Below are 19,028 nucleotides of genomic sequence, written 5' to 3' on the forward strand. Positions count from 1 at the left end.
GTATATATATATATATAAAAAATATATATATGTAAATATGTGTATATATATAAAATAAGCATTGGGGTACTGCTTCTCAAGGACATTCGTTCACATTTCCTGCTTAACTGCTTTTCATCTCATATGTAGTGTAACAGCAAGAATACATGTTTGAAGCATCACAGATATTTTCTATTATTCATGACACCTATCCCATTTAGGACAGGATTATGGTTTTTAAACTGTGTTTCTGAATTGGATGAATAAATTAAAACACCACAAAATGTCATGTTTCCACTTTATTTTTGTTCTACTGATAAAAATACAATGACCAAACTGTCTTATCCTCTTTTAGGTTGTCATTTAGTCTTTTGTAGCTGTGACTCATACATTAAAAATAAATTATCAATATTTATGTGTATCTCGAGTGTGCTCTTACAAGGAAAGAGGACAATGTTCTCTAAGATGATCTAAACTATCCTGTAGGTAAGCTATTTTTAAAAATTGCATTTTTTTTTGAGTAAGTGGAGATCCTGATACTGTGGGATATTTGACTGCATGCAGTCTTGGCTCTGATTCCACTCATCTTAGGAAGAGTTATTTATTATTATGCTAATTGCTGGAGCATAGCTGTTTAAGGACAAAGCTTATTTTTTCACCTACTGCAGCATAAACTTCAACACTTTCATTTTTTGTTCCGTACAGAAATCACATTACTTAAGAAAATATGCTTTCATTTTAAAAGTTACAGAAATACCTGAACAGGCTTGTCATATAGACTCCAAACAAAGTATTATCTGCCCTGTTACTAAACATTGTAAAGTCAAAAGAAGTAATCATCTTTCAAACTGATGAAATATAACTAGATGTATATTTACCAATTGATAAAGATATGAGTCTAATTGCCCCTTCCACATTAGGAAAAGCAGTTAAAAATGAAATCTAAGAGGACAAATAAATATAACCAGTACTTTTTCTAGTAGCAGATCTGTATGCTGTTTGTTTTAACTTGTAACTGGCAAGACAGAAAGTGTAAAATGGGATTTTTGATGCTTATTTTGGTTCCTGCCCTGTCAGCTGGTGAGGACACACCTACACAGTTTGGCTCATTACTTCTAAGCATGACTGATTCATTTTGGATGGAAAAAATGGCATAACACTACAAATTAGTCAACTGGAGCTATAATTGAACAAAAACACAGTACATGAAAGACTTACTTTGAATGCCCAGATAAATCCACTTGACTTCCACTACTAGCATTTGACAAAGCTGGCAAATTCTCTACTGCTATAGAAGCTTAAAGCATGCACAAGCCTTTGATGCCATATTTATCAGAATAAGTCATGGAAAATATTGGCTGTTTCAGAGTGGGAAGGTGAACGGCGTGAAAAGTGATTAGTTTAGTTTCTGTGATGTTATATCTGACTTTTACTTAGTGAACTATATAAATACAAGCTCTAGAATGTTTTTCTTGATTTCAGACTATCTTTTCTGCCCACCACAAATTCCTCAAAAACAGCCTGTAGTTTGCATTGACTATAGTTATAATGCAATCTCTTAGAATTTATCATAGTACTTTATTTTTTGATTCAGTGTTACAACAGGAAAGTCACTGAGGACCTTACTCAGATAAATGAAACAAAAGCTTTGGAAATAAAATTAAATGAATTTTGGAACAAAATCATGACAGCACAAAAGCACAATGCCTGACAGAAGGATTTATACAAATTATCAGTACTTGGAGGTGCACTACAATCTTTCTGTCTTAAGTGGGAACTAACACTGGTATTGTCTCACAAGAATTACAGGTGACTGCTCCAGGAATGTATTGAAACAATTGGTCCAAATTTTCAGTTAAAAGAGAAAAACAAGCACCTATGGAGGGGAAGTCCAGTCCACCTAATGTAGCTGCATTCTTCTCTTTAATCATTATGCTGCAGATTCAATCGACATAGCTTTTGCTTAAATCCAAATCTCAGCAGAGCTCTACTTGTGAAATGATCTTTAATTATCAAGAACTAATACTAAGTGACAAGAAGTACAGAGTCCTGTAAAGCAGATGGACTACATTACTACTTAGAAAAGAGACAATTTTATAACCAAATTTCTGATTTAGGCAGGATTTTGTGCACTAAATCCCAATATACTCTACTTACACAATTGCTATAGGGAGTCCTGAGAAGGAAATGTGAGGTGGTAGTATGCAGCATCCTGAAGAACTCCCCTCTGAATTACACTATGCTATCTGTACTCTTTCTCTCATTGCTCATTTCAGAAACATTATCTTTGATTATATATATTTACATATTATACCTACGCTGCCTCTGTGTGTTAATCATATAAATGGAAAATGTTAAAATATATTACAGAAATCTATGATGCAGCTGTGAATGCATTTTTTTCTGTGATTTACACTTCTTCCATTAGCAGTTCATCATTTTTCACACTTTCACCTAACAAGTCTTCTGCATTATTCAGCACTGCAGTAATAACACTAAATTATAGAACGCATAGTCATTGTCTGGCATCTTGCAAACCTGCACTGAACTTTTACCTAATATACTTCTTCAGGCCTGTTTGATCCCTGCTTACATTTCAGCCTGACTGTACACCTGTAACCAGCAGCTGTTTTTAACTGTTAACTGGTTACTGAATGATAGCAAAAGCAGGTTAAGATTTGGGTTTTGTCTTGAAAGTGTAGGTAGCTTTAACTGGAAAAGTGTTGCTATTAAACAAATTGACAGCTTATATTAAGTACTCTCACACAATTATTGCAATTCTGAGTATCATCATCTCAAACTTCCTGCCACCTCATAGAACTACTATCTCTGATTTAAAGGCGTAGGCCTGCCAAATTATGCAATAATAGAACAAAAGTCATCTGCCTAAGCCAATCAGTCATGAATTGAAATGCTGAAAAACAGAGGAATCTCAGCACCCACTGTTCATTAGAGATCAATGTCTAAATGTCTAGACATTTAAATAAATAAATCAATGTCTAGACAGGTATGCAATTTCTGATTAAGAAAGTAATCCTCTCCTATTAATTGAATAATAGAATTATAGAATCATATAATTTTTCATGTTGGAAGGGACCTTAAACTTCACCTCATTCCAACACCTACTAGACACCTCCCATAAGATAAAGTAGTCAAGGGCCCCATCCAACCTGCTACTGAATTCCCCGAGGGATGGGGAATCCACAGCCTCTTTAAGCAACCTTTTCCATTGCCTATCCACACCCTATGTAAAGAATTTCCTTCTAACATCTAATGTAAATCTCCCCTCTTTTAGTTTAAAACTGTTACACTTTGTCCTATCACCATCAGACAGTGTAAAAAATTGGTCTCTCTCTTGTAAACAAGGTCCCTTTAAATACTGAAAGGCTTCAAGGAGGTCTCCTGCAAGCCTTCTCTCTTCTGAACAAGTTCAGCCTCCCTCAGAGTCTCTCCAGAGGAGAGTCATCCTCATTGTATATGTATGCTGAACCTCATTCAGTTCCTGCAGGCCCACTTTTCCAAGTCTGTCCAGGTCCCTACCTTCTATTGTATCAACTGCACCAATCAGCTTAGTGTCATCAGCAAACTTGCTGCTCACTGTCTAGATCATACAGATGTTGAAGAGCACTGTTCTGAAGACTGACCCCTGGGTGTCACCGTTCATCATCACCCTTCACCTGGACATAGAGCCATTAAACACAAGCCTCTGGCTGCAACCATTCAACCAATTCCTTATCCAACAAATAGCCTAGCCTTCAAATTTGTATTTCTCTAATTTAGAGTTAAGGATGTGCTGTGGGACCACGTCAAATGCTTTGCAGAATTCCACATAGGTGACATCAGTTGCCCTTGCTTTGTTGACCAATATCATCACTCTTTATAGAAGGCGGCCAAATTGATCAGGCACAATCCTCACTTGGTGAAGCCATGCTAGCTGTCTCAGATCACCTCTTCAGTGACATACAACTGCTGGCAAATATACTGGAAGTAGATCTAAGGACAAGTAAATTTGATCCTGAGTATGTAGCAAATTATTCCTGGGACTATAGTGGACAGGAATTTCAGAGAACCCTTTTCCAACTTTTCACCACAATATGAAATATAAATAATGTAAAATCATATTAAGTTTTATTAAGTTAACGTATAGAGGAATATGCTCTTCCATTTAATGGACTCTTTCTTCAAGCCTTAAATATTCTGTATGACCCTGCATGCAATATTCTTTTTAAATGCTAGAATATAAATTTATTAAAATGAAAAATTTTGATGTTATGTGTCTCCTTGTATGGGAAAGGTGCAGAAAAAAAAATAATTGTAAGTGGAATTTTAGATCGCTACTCACAAAATTGTCTTGGCTACTTACAATTTATTTCCTCCTTCTAATAGACTGAAACAACAATAATGGGCAATTTCTTAAAACTTCTATGAATTGTGAGGTTTTTCAGGTCTTCTGCTATCCACTCTTCACATTCCCAAAAGCAATAGAAATGATAACTAAACACATCGAAATAAAGCCATCTGTACAATTTGTGAAACATGGCAGAAAGGAACCTGCTCTAGAAATAAATAGCAGGTTTCCTGTGATTAAAAAATCTGATTTCTGTTCCAGATCACTCCCACACACTTACAGGGAGCCTGTTGTGATTTATGAACTGCAGAAAATTGTAAGATTTGGAAGTATTTCTTCCAGCTGCACATAAGCATAAAACACACGGACCCAAATTTATTTCTATTGTGACTCTTGCTAACGTGAGGGAGTTAGTCACTGTTAAGAAATGCCCATGCCTGCTTTCAATTCCAAAGTATGTCAACATGACTAAGAGAATAATTAACATCAGAATATTTAGTAATGAAGCTGACTTAAACCTAAAGTATAGTTTGTAGCCCATTAATTAATTAATTAATCTTTTTTTCCTGAAGCCACGAAAAAACTTTGCATTATAGAGTTTAAATATTTTTCTTCTTTAACTGAGGTGTGGGTCTTTGTTTCAGATTGCTTTCCAACTTTATTCTTAGATACGGTCTTATTATATTTGCAAGCATTAAGAGCCCTTTATATGATCTTGGTTTGGATTTGGTTTTGTTGAAGATAGATATGAGGTGTAATTTTATTTAAATCAGTTCAGCTTCTATATCTATACATGGCCTTTATTTACACTAGTAAATATTTATTATTGTTAATATAATGACTCAAGGAAATACCACTACTTGCTTACTGATCTACGAGAATAGACTTTATCATTCTCCTAGCATTATCTAACACTTTCTAGGTTTCAAGCATTGCTCATTTGACATGGGATGTTAAGTATTGTCATCAAACGTAATAGCTGTAATGGTATTTTTATAGAGGTACTTCCAAGACTGTTGATCATTTCTTATCAGATCACAAACTTTGACTGAATTACAGGTTACAAGACCAGACATTAACAATTTCATTTGCCTTTGCATTTTATTTTTCTTGCTGGAATGAAGCCTTTTCTATGTATGCTCACATTGTCTTGTCTGTAGATTTTTATTTTTATTTTTAAAGAAAAAGAATGAACAGTGCCTTCCTGAAGTAACTCACTGCTTATAAAACCTCAACTGCTAGACTGCATCAGAAAATAGGCCTTACCACACTGTCACACTTCCTTGTTACTTCTTTCTTTTTTTTTAGAGCTACTTCCATTTTTCTTTCTTGTTGCCCTTCTTACTTCAGGTCTTTTTCTACTGTTTTCTATTAATTCAATTTGGTATTTGTCATTATCCCTTTTTTGCAGCTTACTTTTATCCTACAGCTTTATTTTCAGTCCTCCCTGTAGTCACTAGAAAGCTGTATTAGCACTGTCTGTTGATTTTACAAACCAAATCAGTACTCATGAAGTACTCACTCAATTCTGTGCATGAGCACAAAACAAGAGCTGGAATTAAAGGTAGATACATTCATGCCTTCCCCACCCCTCACTTGATTAAGATGGATTTGGATCTTCTGTGTTCATGTGAAATCAGTTTTTTCAGAGATCAAAATAATTCCAGTGCTACGTTCTTGAAGGGTGCACAATATCACTGTCTAAAGCACACTAAATAAATATATGAAAATAAATTTATAATACTACTTTAGAAAAAAGAGGAATATAAAAATATACATTTCCCACAGGTACAGAAGCACTCCTCAATTGCTCAAAATCTTTCTGGAGAGGCCTGAATTCATTCCTTTGAAGGATGGATCACTCAGGTTTTTTGATATCAGGAATTTGCTCTTTATATGTTCTCCATTTTTTTGTGTGTGTCAAAATTGCTTTTTTAATCTTAACGTACTGTGTTGTTGTACTGCTTCAAGTGCATCCCAGTGTTTATTAATCATAAGACTGTTGGATAGTGTTACGCTACTTCATTGGGAAAAAAAAAAAAAGGTGTAATGTAAAAGTTAGAAGTGGCAATGAATGTTTTGTTTTCCTCTAAAAATACCAATAGGACCAACATAGTGCGAAGCTTCACACAGCTGTAACAATTTTCTATTAAAGGTTCACTTTTACTTCACAATAAGACTCCTCAACTTCAAGAGGAGTGGTTAATGCCTCAGTATTTATTCAAAAACTATGTCCAAGTACTATGCAGTGTGATATAAAAGTACATGAAAATGAAATTCAAGCCCTGTAGCTGTAAGTGTCATCCTGTGTTCAGTAAAATTTGAATATGAAAGATTTTGTTTTCTGCTCTATTTGCTGTCTTGGTGCAGAAGATATAAATACACTGGAAAGAGATGATTAATTTGTTTTGAAAAGTGATACATCTGATGCTTTATTTGCTGACCATCTAGAATCATTTTCTGACACATTTAAACTCCTACTGGTTAGTATTTTACCTGGAGAATGCTTTCATTGATTTTTGGTCTGGCCCTGACTCCAGGGATAAAAGTGGCTAGTGCATATACTGATTTGGTTTTGCTTTATATCAGTGATACAGAAGGAAGGACAACTGATACGTCATTCAAAAAGAAGGTATGTCAAGTTGGCATGTTTCCTTCTGTTCTTTACCCACTTGCTGAAGAGTTTCAAGGCCATATTTAGACTTTTTGAACTCCTATTTGAATTCTTTTTCTCAAAAGGAGAGCATAATTAAATATAACCAAGCTCCCCCTCTTCCTCCCTCCTCCTCTAAATACCAAAGCAACTGCTAGTACTTTAGATGCTGGATACATGCCTACATGAAGGACACAACAAAAATGAAAAGAAATTCACAGTGATTCAGATACAACTTATTTCCACAGTAACCATGGTTTCATCTGTGAGTATTTCTATTGTTAGTACACCATTTTAAAGGCAAAGAGAAAAACAGCAGGTCTTTATGCTAGCAAGATAGATCTGAATCCTACATGACAGAATGTCTCTCATAAGGAATACAGAAAACTTACTGGAGTATATTATAGTTCTCATTATTTCCAGGACATTCCCAAATCACTATAAAAAAAATCACATGCCTGAAAACACTGTTTGCTTTAAATGATTTCCTAATGCTTTGCAAAATACTCAGAAATGATCAAGACTGCATCATGTGGCAGTTGAAATCTAAAACAGCATAAACGTATACAGATAATTTTTAGTACAATCATCAGTATTGTGTATATTCATCAAATATTTTCTTTCAGTCATTTGATCTAACAAGCAGTTTTGGATGAATTCAAATGATTTAAACTACATTCATTCCCAAATATGCATTTTATAGCAAGTCATTTTAATATATCTGCAACTTGGAAAACTAGACTTTTAATCCCCACAGTTGATATCTGCTTTAGATATAACGGCAAGTATTAATAGAATGAAATAAAAAACAATTGAGGGATGTTTTCAGAAGGAAAATAAACACATGAAGGAATCTTTACTTTCTAAAATACTGAGTGAGCAGTAAATAAAATTAATATAGTAAAAAGCATAAAAATTGAAGCACTTGGATGAAATTCCAAACAAAGACAAAAATACACAGAGTATCAGTATAGATATTTTGTACCATTTTATATTTTTTAAATCTGCTATTATGAGAGTTTGCATTAACATATGTTTTATCTATAAAGAACAAATAAATAATAAATGAATATGATGGATCAAAAGAATTGGTACTCTGAAAATCATGGTATTCGCATATGGTCAGAATGTTAACTAAGTAAAACAAGATTTATCTGTCTGTATATATACCATTCCACCAAATTAATAAATGTTTACAGTTTCTGACATAGGTGCTTCTGCTTACCATCTGCAGAGATCTGGGCTGCAGAGACAAATGGCGTGCTTACAGGAGCCTCAGAATCACAGACTGACTGCCAGTGTGTTCTCTCCTGATTTGAATACTTTGCCTTATGGAGCTGATGTTTAACAACACTGAGGCCATTTCTGTTTAGGCTAATCTACTTGCTGTGGATTTCACTGTTCATGCAGAGAAGTTAGGAGAAAGGCTTAACTATTTTTATTTTTCTCCCAAATTCTCCCAAGCTGAGATTGCACTTTCAGTCTTCTTGGAACTGCATCATTCATGTTCAGAAGTACTGAGCTATCTTTAAAAGGAAAACAAAGCAATATGAAAGAATACACTTTTTTTCTTTTCCACAAGCACCACGCCAGTTGTCCTTATTCTGTCTCCTTCCTCTTCTCTAGTTCAACCTAGTTAAACTACAGGTTTGACATGCAATCACTTCTAGTCCCATAGTTATAAGATTGCTTGAGAGTAAATTTATTTTTAAACAAAATCTGAAATTCTCAGGCTCCACTATGCTACAAAAGAAGTCTTGAAAATGTAACAAATACAGCGATGCATGTAGAAAACCTGAAAAAGAAGTTCTGAAAACTGTCACAGACAGATGGAGTCGGGCAAGTGTGGACCTCGCAGCCCTGTGAACGCGTTCTGCCATGTCACACTCTGACACTGTGAGTGAGACTGGGAGGTGAGAGGCCTCCTTATCCATCCTTCCTCCTGGACATAACAGGGCTGCACATTGCTCAACTCCGTATATTGCTAGTGCTACGTGCTGCCTAGTAACAATGACAGGAAGAGATGTCTCTGGAGGTGAAAGGCAGAGAAGTGCCCTCAAGCTAATGCCTGGCTTGCCCTGAAAGCATTCTTCAAAAACCACTGAGTTATGTTGCACTGTCTGTGCCATAGCAGGAATCTGTCATGAAGCACTGGGGACTTGCTGAATGGGCCAGTAACAGGACCATGGCCTGACAAATACAGTCAGTAACACCTCACACCTCACAGTGTAAGAACATGCACTTTGCTGAGACAAAGCTCATTCACCTTAAATGCACTCTTGCAAAACAAATCAAAAAGCATGAAATCTGCATGTACTTCAGCCTCTTTTGTTTGTTCCTCATTTACGTAGCTCACTATTTAAAGCATTCAGTCTTTGTGTACACTCAGTATGAACTTATTTGTAAAAATAATGTGTGGTAAATTGGCAGACAAGTGCAGTTTAAAATATAGACAATCTGTTGAGTGCTTTAGGAGAGCTGCCATAAAATTTCATTTCTTACATTACAATATGTTTAACATTTTATGCAACATAGTACTTCAAGAAAAGTGGTAAAGTTAAACAGTAAAGATTATTTGAGAATGTCTTGTAAGGAAGAATGCACAGAGCAGCTGCCATGATGCAGCAGGGACGGGTGGTCTGTGGGCTTCTTTAGGGCAGCAGCCCCCAGCCAAATGCAGGCAGACAGGAGCAGGGGGCAGCCCCAGCACCAGGCACGTCCCTGAGGACAAGGAACTGGGGCCACAGGAGTCTGAGTGGGGCCCATGGTCAACTATAGCAGGGCTGTGGGGAGCTAACCAGGGCAGGGGCTGACAGACTCCAGGCTGATGCGGGATCCTGGGCCTGGGGCAGGTTGGGGAGGCTGAGAAAACGATAATCATTTGCTACACTCAAAAATTATTCTGGAAGGCAACTTATCAAGTTGTTCAAACTCATGAAAGAAAAGCAAATACCAACTGTTTTGGTAATTAAAAAGGTCTGCACATTTAAACATCACACTACGCGAAGTTTGAAGCTAAAACCCATTCCTATGTGGTGCCAGAATTTCATCCCAGTTCTTTACAGCAGAATCTGGATTCAATGCACTGTGTTGTTGCTGTTCTGTATTAAAAACTATTTCAAGAAAAGTTTCTTATTCTTTGACTACAAGATATTCTAACCTCCATCAAGTTCTGTCCATTTGGTTTTTAAGAAGTGAGCTTTTTGTTAAGTGTATTAGCTAGACCTTAAATAATAAACAGAGTGCTTGAAATCTAGAATGAAAAGCTCTGAAAGTCTAAGTAGCTGATGTAATGTTATGCTGAGATGGGGTTTACTGGTAATTCAGTGATGGAAATTTTCATCTGAATTCTGCTTTGCGAGGTTTTAGTTTAAGGAGGTCTGATTCATTCACATGTAGAAGATCCAGACAAGACAATGATTGCAGATGGTATAGACTGCACTGATTCTTATAGATAAGATCTCTCTTTGGCATCAGTTATGGGTCATGTTCTTCCTCACTGATTCCTCTACTCAACATCTATGTTGTAGTACTTGTGCTTCCCTTCGGAATTTGTTCCTCCTTTAACTCACACTATGTGATGATGTGGATTACAAATTGAGTGACCTTTAAGAAATCCATTATGGTTACAAATTTTTAAAAAGTTTGAAGTATCTTTAAAACTGTGATGCACTGTTTCTTGCTATTTGAGAATCTGCATGCTTTTTACATATCCATTGTATGGGAAAGAGGCTTGTTAGCTGAGCAATATGCACAGGATGTAATTTTCTCTCTAAAACGCATGGGTTTCACTGACTTTTACAGACATCACTGTTACCCAGTCAGATCTACTCCATGTCATTGACAAAGACCAATTGAGATTAATTTGCAAAGAAAATGCAAACAAGACAAAAGGAAAAATTATGTCACCAGCTTCATGCAATTCACTGCTTGCACCTATGTTTTGAAGATAATAAAAAATAATGAAATACTTTAAAGAATCTGACAGCACAGCTAGCTTCTCTCATGACAGCCAGGGGCCAATTCATTTCTTATGGTACCAACAGTAGTGTGATTTTTTTTAATTATACCTCAATATTTCAGTAGCACACTGAATTTAAATGTTTACTCACTTATACCACTTTGTTTGCAAGCAATATTTCACCAAGAAACATAAAACACAAGAAAAAGAGTGCAATGCCTGCTCTGAGACAATGCTCTCAATTTTACTCTGTCAGGTCACAGAAAATTTCCCCTTCATATTTCAGCACTCATAGGGAAGTATGTGAGTAACCAAGATTTTTGAGTGGGTCTTTATCAGTCCTGAAATCATGTCTCCAGAAAAAAAATATTCTGAAGGAGTGTAGTATGACCAGAAGATCCTGGGCCAATCAGCCATTCCTTATTGTAAAATATGAGTCAGCTCTGCAGATCAAATTGAGACAGAGATAAAAGCTTTCTTTTCCCAGCTGAAGACTTTCAACCATGCAGAAAGGTGCTAACTATACTGTCAAATTCCCAGGCTTCTCTTTTATTGGTCTTTAGATGGCTTTGAACAATTTATATCTAAACTAAAATTATGCCTGTGTTTTAAATCTCTCCTTACCCCTATCATACATCTGCAGTGAGATGTTTTTAAAGTTATCATGGTGATTTTTGAGGCCACATGTGGGACATTTTGTGTAAGAAAAACAGATTTATGACAGTGTCCTGGAAAGAAAAGAAGAGAAAGGAAAAAAGGAAAAAAAAGGAAAAAAAAAGCAAGGAAAGCAAGGAAAAAAAGAGAGGGAAAGGGAAAGGGAAAAAAGGAAAAGGGAAAAAAGGGAAAAGGGAAAAAGGGAAAAAAAGGGGAAAAAAAGGGAAAAGGGGAAAAAAAGGGAAAAAAGGGAAAAAAGGGAAAAAAGGGAAAAAAGGGAAAAAAGGGAAAAAAGGGAAAAAAGGGAAAAAAGGGAAAAAAGGGAAAAGGGAAGGGGAAAAGGAAGGGAAAAGGGGAGAAGGGAAGGGAAGGAAAGGGAAGGGAAGGGAAGGGAAGGGAAGGGAAGGGAAGGGAAGGGAAGGGAAGGGAAGGGAAGGGAAGGGAAGGGAAGGGAAGGGAAGGGAAGGGAAGGGAAGGGAAGGGAAGGGAAGGGAAGGGAAGGAAAGGAAAGGAAAGGAAAGGAAAGGAAAGGAAAGGAAAGGAAAGGAAAGGAAAGGAAAGGAAAGGAAAGGAAAGGAAAGGAAGACAACAACAACAAAAAAAAAATCACAGCAGTAATCAAGTTATGGCAGGTAAAATCCACAGATGAAAAAGGTAAGAAATTGAAACCAAGGAAATACAGAGAACCTTTGGGAAATAAGCATGAATGTAATTGTAGTGTACAATTGGAATTATAACTGCAGTTACATTGGCATGTAATTTGTTCACACAATATTACATTTCTTTTTTCCACCCTCTGTCAAGATCAACTGAACTTCATTTTTCTGCTCTTCTCTTAGACCCTTATAATTTCTTGATCAAGAGATGACTGTTTCTAAACCTTGACTAGTTTTTCTTCTTCCAACATAATATTTCTAAGACAGGTTCTCCTTTTTCCATCTTCATCTAAAAATCTTATGCAGGCCTTCATCATGCTGTAGTAGCTGTTGCCAGACTTTAATAAATAAAGTGCAGTATCATCAATATTATTCAAAACAAGGCTACAGGAAACACTTTCTCATCTTGTTGCTTTGATCACATCATATATCTTTGCAACCATTACTGCTTGTCAGTTTATCCTATATGTCTTCAAAGTAAAGGCAAAATATTTTCCAAGTTGCTTTCTCACAGCTCTGTACATTTATTCCTTGAGACTATGATGGTGGTGTCAGTTCCCTCTTTCACCCTTTCACTCTGTTCACACCAAAGATTTTATCAGCCTCCTCTTTCTCTTTGTGTGAGACAGCATAAGAGAAAGACCCATGGCAAGACTTTACACAGGGAAGAAAGCCAATTTTCAGACATCTTTAAAATATTCTATCATATGATTACACTCTCTTATTTAAAACAACCTGGTGGATTGTAAGGGGAGCTTCCTATGGTAACAAAGAGTATAGACTAACCTCTTTACCCACTTCACTTGTCCCATACAATTTAACATGCTGAATACCAGTGCCAGCTGTCAGACTGAGCATTTCATATTTTGGGGCAATTATTAGATTTGGTTGTCATGCTCGAAATTTGGATAAGCAAAACTGTGTTTTGGAGATCTCATGATCAAATTCCCCTCAAGGAAAGGCTGAGTTCATCATTCTGTACCTTTCCCTAATAGAGCTTTCATAACATATCATTATGCTCTTATGCTCCTGATTAAAATCATCCATGCAGTAGGAGTTACCAAAGATGCCCTGTGCTATAGGAAGCATTCCCTTATTATGATAAAGCCCAAAGGACTTGTTCCATTCTGCTTTTTGCGTTTGTTCCCTTGTTATTCACATGCCATTCTTTAGTTTTTCCTTTTTCTTCTATCCCATTGACCTCAAAAGCCTAGAGGCTTGAATAGAAGGAGGCTTCTGTTTAAATTGGTACCACAAAGCACAGGTACTAATTGGCAGTTTCTGCACTATGCAGCAACCTCAGCACTGTAAAAGACGATACTTTTACAGTGTAAAGGTCACTTACTCATCTGTGAATCTGGCAACTGGGAAGCAAAGGGCAGCAGGTCAATTAGGACAATACTATGAGCAGTGGTAATAGACTTTCTGTGCTGGGTTTTTGCTTTAGCAAGCAGAAGGCAGGAGAGAGGACAGCCATGAGGAGCCAAGGAGCCAACAGACTTCCCAAAGCATTTTACCAATCTTTATAAATCAAATGACAACAAATGAGGGCTGCCAGATACAGCTGTGCAAATAGTCAGCTCTGTGGAACAACTGGGATCTTTTCTAAGCCGGGTGCTGAAAACAACCACCTTGGGTAAAGAAGGACATTGAGCTCTCCAACGTGGTTGGCAAATGTTTTAATCAATAAGTTGCAGTCTGAATTAGGGGAAGAAGGAAAAATATTATTCATGTCACTCAGCCAATACTTTAAAGAAACGAGTGATATTTCCATGTATGCAGATGCTATTCTAAAACAGCAGTATTGACTTCTTGACAGCCTTAAACTAAAAGATCTGCTCTGGCCTACATGCCTTATTGCACAATGAAGTCATGTGCTTTACCCTGGAAAAAAGAAACAAATAATAATGAGTTATGCCCTTCTTTGAAGGTGTCTTGCTGCAAAACGTGCCTGCTGTCAGGAGTGCCTTCTCAGACTTTTTGTGGGGAGTCTGTGGGTAATTTAGTGACAGATGACAAACCATGTGTACATAGAAAGGCAACAAAGCGGGTGAAGAGTGTGGAACTCAATCTAATGAGGAGCAGCTGAGCAGATGGGATGGTTCAGTCTGGAGGAGGCTTGGAAGATCTCATTGCTCTTTACAACTCCCTGAAAGGAGACTGTAGTGAGGTGGATGTTAGCCTCTGTTCCCAGGTAACTAGAAATAGGAAAAGAGATAATGGCCTTAAGTTGTGTCAGGGGAGGTTCAGGTTGGATATTAGGAAAAATTTCTTCTCAGAAAGAGTGGTAATGCTTTGGAACAGGTTGCTAAGGGAGGGGGGTGGGGGGTGGAGTCACCATCCCTGGAACTGTTTAAGAAACGTGTGGATGTGGCAGTGAGGGACATGGTTTAGTGTGCATGGTGGGGACAGGTTTTGATTATCACATTTGTCTTTTCCAGCTTTAATGATTCTAGGATTCTGTGCTCTCAATAATCCCTGTAATGTCCACATTGGCAACTGTTCTCGGTTGATTGCTCACACACACACATATATATATGTATATACATGCATGCATTCTCATTTTTCACTCAGGACTGAGCAGCAGGGCAGGCTGGAGAAGCTGCAGAGGTGCTTCATGCAGACTGCGTGCACAAAGTGCACTGCTGCCACTGCACTACCTTGCTAGGTTGGCTGAGGGGACCAGTGAACTCGACCTCCTGAAGCAACACCATCCATGCTGTGTGCACAAAGCGCCTCTTCTGAAATCCTCTGTACAAGGACAAAGCTTGCAGATCTAGTCCTCAACCCGTGAGGAACTTGATTTCAAATTAACAGTTTGGAAATCTCGATTTTTAATCGCTTTCTGGTACTTATCCATTCACTCTCCCACTGTCCCCTGAGGACTGCCACCGACGCGCGGGGCAGCAGGGGACAGGAGGCGTCCCTTTATGTTTTATGCTTTTATTTCTTACCTATTATTTCTTTCATTCCTCTGGGCGTGAGGAAGTGAGCTCCACACGAAGCAGCGGCTGCACCGTGGGAACCGAGTGCGTGAAGCAGGGGCAGCAGACGCGATTACTTCAGAATTTATTTAAGGAGCGGTGGAAACCACTGCAGCCGCTTCCAGGGGAAGTCCCCGCCGCCGAGCAGCGCCCAGCCCGGCAACCCCAACAGGCATCCCCGGGCTGGAGGGCGCTCACCCACGCGTGGCGTTTCCGAACACTCCCGGGCCGTTCAGATTACGGCAGATATTATCACTGCTTTGTCACGGCCGGATTACGGCTGATGATTACGCCGTGTATCCGATTAGATGAGACGTACCGCCGTTCGTCTCAGCGCTTGAAATCACAGATCATACGGGCTGGGGGAGCTCCCACCGCCACGCGTGGACATGGAGGGGCTGGGGGCATTGGCGTGGCCGGGCAGCCCGGCTCCGGAGCTGTGGGGACTTTTCTCTGCGAAGCTGAACGTCGCCTTCGCTTCTTATCGTGCAGTCGTGCGTGCGCGTGAACTTGAGTCATGCACGAAAGCATAATGAGCCAGGGAGGTACTGAAGAAGCCGAGGAGCCGGATATCGCTCCGTTAAGTGTAACAAAAGATGAGAAATAAAAGAAAGATGTATCCTTCCCGGCCCCTCCCCCCGTGCTGTCTCGCCTCCAGCTGCAAAGATGCCGTTGCTTGAAAGAGGCTGCTGGAGCTTTAAGAGCCGCTCCCCCCCCCCTCCCCCCCCCGCTCCTGACAATGGTCTGAGCCGAGCTCTGCTTCTCAAAGCAAAATTTGTAATATGCCATTTTTCCTATGGATGCTTCTCCTCCTGCCTGCTGACGAAGTGACCGAAGAAAATGCTGAGGTGCCGAGCAGCCGGTCGTGCCGAAGGACGAGTGCGAGGGCTGCGGGTTTCTCGGAGCAACGCCGGTATCACCATTGCTAGGAAGATGGTCCGGGAGTGCTCGGCTGCGTGAGTCTCCGCTCGGAGCCGGTGCAGACTGCGGTTATCACTGATCAAGTGCAATAGCAGACGCCGAAATAAAAGACACTAGGTACCGAACCCTTTATTTGTGAGCTAGACCTTCCCTCCCTAGCCCCCACGCCCTCTGGGAGGTGAGGTGCAAATGCAAAAGGTTGCAATCTGCCTCTTGCTGCATGTGTTGTATGATTTAAATGTGTTTCTGTGATGGGAGTTGGGGAATTTCGGAGTAAAAATCACGAAGTCAACTTTTTTATTATTATTGTTTTTAATATATATATACATATATATATGATTGAGGGAGATGTGTGGCCGAGGGATGATAAAGAACAAACAGCTGGAACGAGTCTTTTCTTTAAGGTGCTGTTGATGATCACCCCTCCTGTGCAGAAGTGCAGGATGCTTCTGTTAAAGGTGATATCATAGTTTAGTGAAGGCTGGAAGGTAAGGAGTTAACTAGGAGGAGGAATATGTGTGTAATGCAACTCAGACAATAGGAAGGATTTTCCTTATGGAATTAATGCTGTTCTCCTTTAGAGCAGTCTCGCTGTGAATATTTGAAAAGGCACAATTACAGAAATAACTGATTTTATCAGTCACTGTGTGTGTTTAACCATTAAAAAAAGAAAAAAGAAAAGAAAAAAAAAACAACAACGTGTAAATGTAAAATATCCAGAATGATCCAATGAAGTGAGTTTTCAAGCTGATGTCACTATGGACAGGCTAGAATATATGGTAGTTAAATTTCCACTTCTCTTTCTTGCAGCAAAATTATAAGTAACTTGAAATGACTCCTCAACCTTGGTGTGCAAACCATGTAGCTGAGTATACAGAAAGCAAGCTTTTAATACCCATTATGGACAAAAAGATGAAGGATTAAAATTAGATTCACATCTAAGGTGATAGCCTTCAAGGTGAGCAAGATGCATACTTGCCGAAGAGGCTTTGTCAGGCAGAAGCCAAGTGGTATTGTGTTGTCTCATTCTCAGAGCTTGCCACATTGAAGGAAGTCTAGCTGGTGAATTACTCCCAGCCTACATGAGAATGTTGAGATGTTTCTTACAGCATTCACTTTTTAAAAAATAAGTAGTTCCCGGGCTCCTGGACAAACGAGACAAGAGATGGCAAATAGGGTGGGGTCCAGTAAGAGGAAAGGACAGATCTGTCATTTTTCACCTTTGTAGCCTATTGGCACAGATAATTCAAGTAGTTTTAGAAAAAGTAGGTATTGGGGATGGACTTTCAACCTGGTTCATACATGATTATCATCTGTAGATAGAAGATACATGAGAATTGACAGTTCATTTGGTAATGCTTCATATAACTAAGGGTAGGCATATACTATGCTGTTGGCAGCAGTTTTTTGTCCATTCACTCATCTGAGCTGCAGATTTCCTAATTGACTACTCAGTCTCTTGATGGAGACATCATGCTCCTAACAGTATGCATTGGCTGCAACCTTAAAAATCTTTAATAAAATGACACTGGAATGCATTCTTTCCCCTCTCACAAAACAGATCATTTCAAACAGTGGTTGTTTTTTACCAGTTAAATGCTTTGTGATTAGAGAGGAAACCTGGTCAGGATTTCATGTAATATTGTAAGCATTAGTCTAATAACATCTAGCATGCTCACTAGTCAAGCATAAGATACATCTGTGATTTTTATGCTCCTGTTCAGAGGTAGTAAAATGGCAGGTAGTCTAGGCTTGCTTACACTAGTGACTTTTAACTGTATTTATAGATATATGCAAACTCACTGAGGTTCATGATAGAACTGCCATGAACTTAAGCAGTTCTTGGATTAGCCTCCATGCAAATGATTGGAGAAAAGACTGAAATAGGAACCAATCAACCTTGAATAGATTTTTGCACACATTCTGTAGTAGACATACAATGAAGAGGAAAAGAGTGTATTTAGAGAACTTTAATGTGCTGCTTTGCATGCTGCCATTGTGTATATATATATATATGGGTATGTATGTATGTATACCTGATCATTTCAGATCTAGAAATACAATTAAAATAAGTTCTTAGGTTTCAATTAGCTTATTTGCTTCCAATAAGAAGAATTCTAAGAATACTACATTGCCTAAGTGTCATTTGTTTTCTAGGGATTGTGTATGTGCCTGTATCCTGCTTCCTCTTCAAAACTTCTCAGGGGTTTCCAAGATAGTTGTAAGGTGCTACCTGATTTCAGTTACCTATTGAAGTTCCTCAAAGTTTAGAGCACTTGGTGTTCTTCCTGAGCAAGGGAGTTGTCATGTCTACTCTGTGTTCCCTAAGAAATGTAATAAAGTGTTTGTGTATTAACAGTCAACTATCGGTGACTGAAAATAAATGTATATTGTACAGAGGGATTGTTTTACTTCCACTTAGAGTACCTGGTAGAAAGTGCTAACTTTTTAATGCAGAGATATTAAGTTCAGTGTCAATGTTTTTTGTTTTTTTGTTTTTGTTTAAAGAAAAACACATTTAAGAAGTCATCTTTTTGTTTTGGATGACTCGCAACATTCAAGCTTAGTCTTAACTATGCATATCAGGCAAGTCAGGCTATTTATTGTGAAATAACATACTTCTCTCCTTTTGCATTTAAGTATTAATGAGGCATCTATCACCCTTTCCCTTTTTCTTCCTTGCAGTACTGGCTATAGAGAATTATTGCACAGAATAATTTACACAAAGGCTTATTTGGCTTTCATCAGCCTCTGTGGTCTTGAAGACACTGGACAGAGGTGTTTAATCTACTATTCACAGTTCCTGCCTACTCAGAGAAACAAATTCTGACTTCCTAAGTGTTCTTTCTGGAATGCCTGTTGTACCCTTGTA

General features: G+C 38.3%; 1 protein-coding gene across 2 annotated transcripts in view; it reads left to right on the plus strand.

The window, feature by feature from the left end:
* The first annotated feature begins 16,068 nt into the window (after positions 1-16,068).
* Positions 16,069-19,028, plus strand: part of PPFIA2 (PTPRF interacting protein alpha 2) — a 290,565-nt gene continuing 287,605 nt past the window's right edge. For both annotated transcript variants that reach the window (XM_065743219.1, XM_065743221.1), the window contains exon 1: positions 16,069-16,273. The gene's annotated coding sequence lies outside the window, so the exon portion shown is untranslated. The remainder of the gene's footprint in view (positions 16,274-19,028) is intronic.

This window comes from Cyrtonyx montezumae, unplaced genomic scaffold, assembly GCF_038088225.1.
Source record: "Cyrtonyx montezumae isolate F1298 unplaced genomic scaffold, pur_monq_1.0 scaffold_3, whole genome shotgun sequence".
Taxonomy (NCBI): Eukaryota; Metazoa; Chordata; class Aves; order Galliformes; family Odontophoridae; genus Cyrtonyx; species Cyrtonyx montezumae.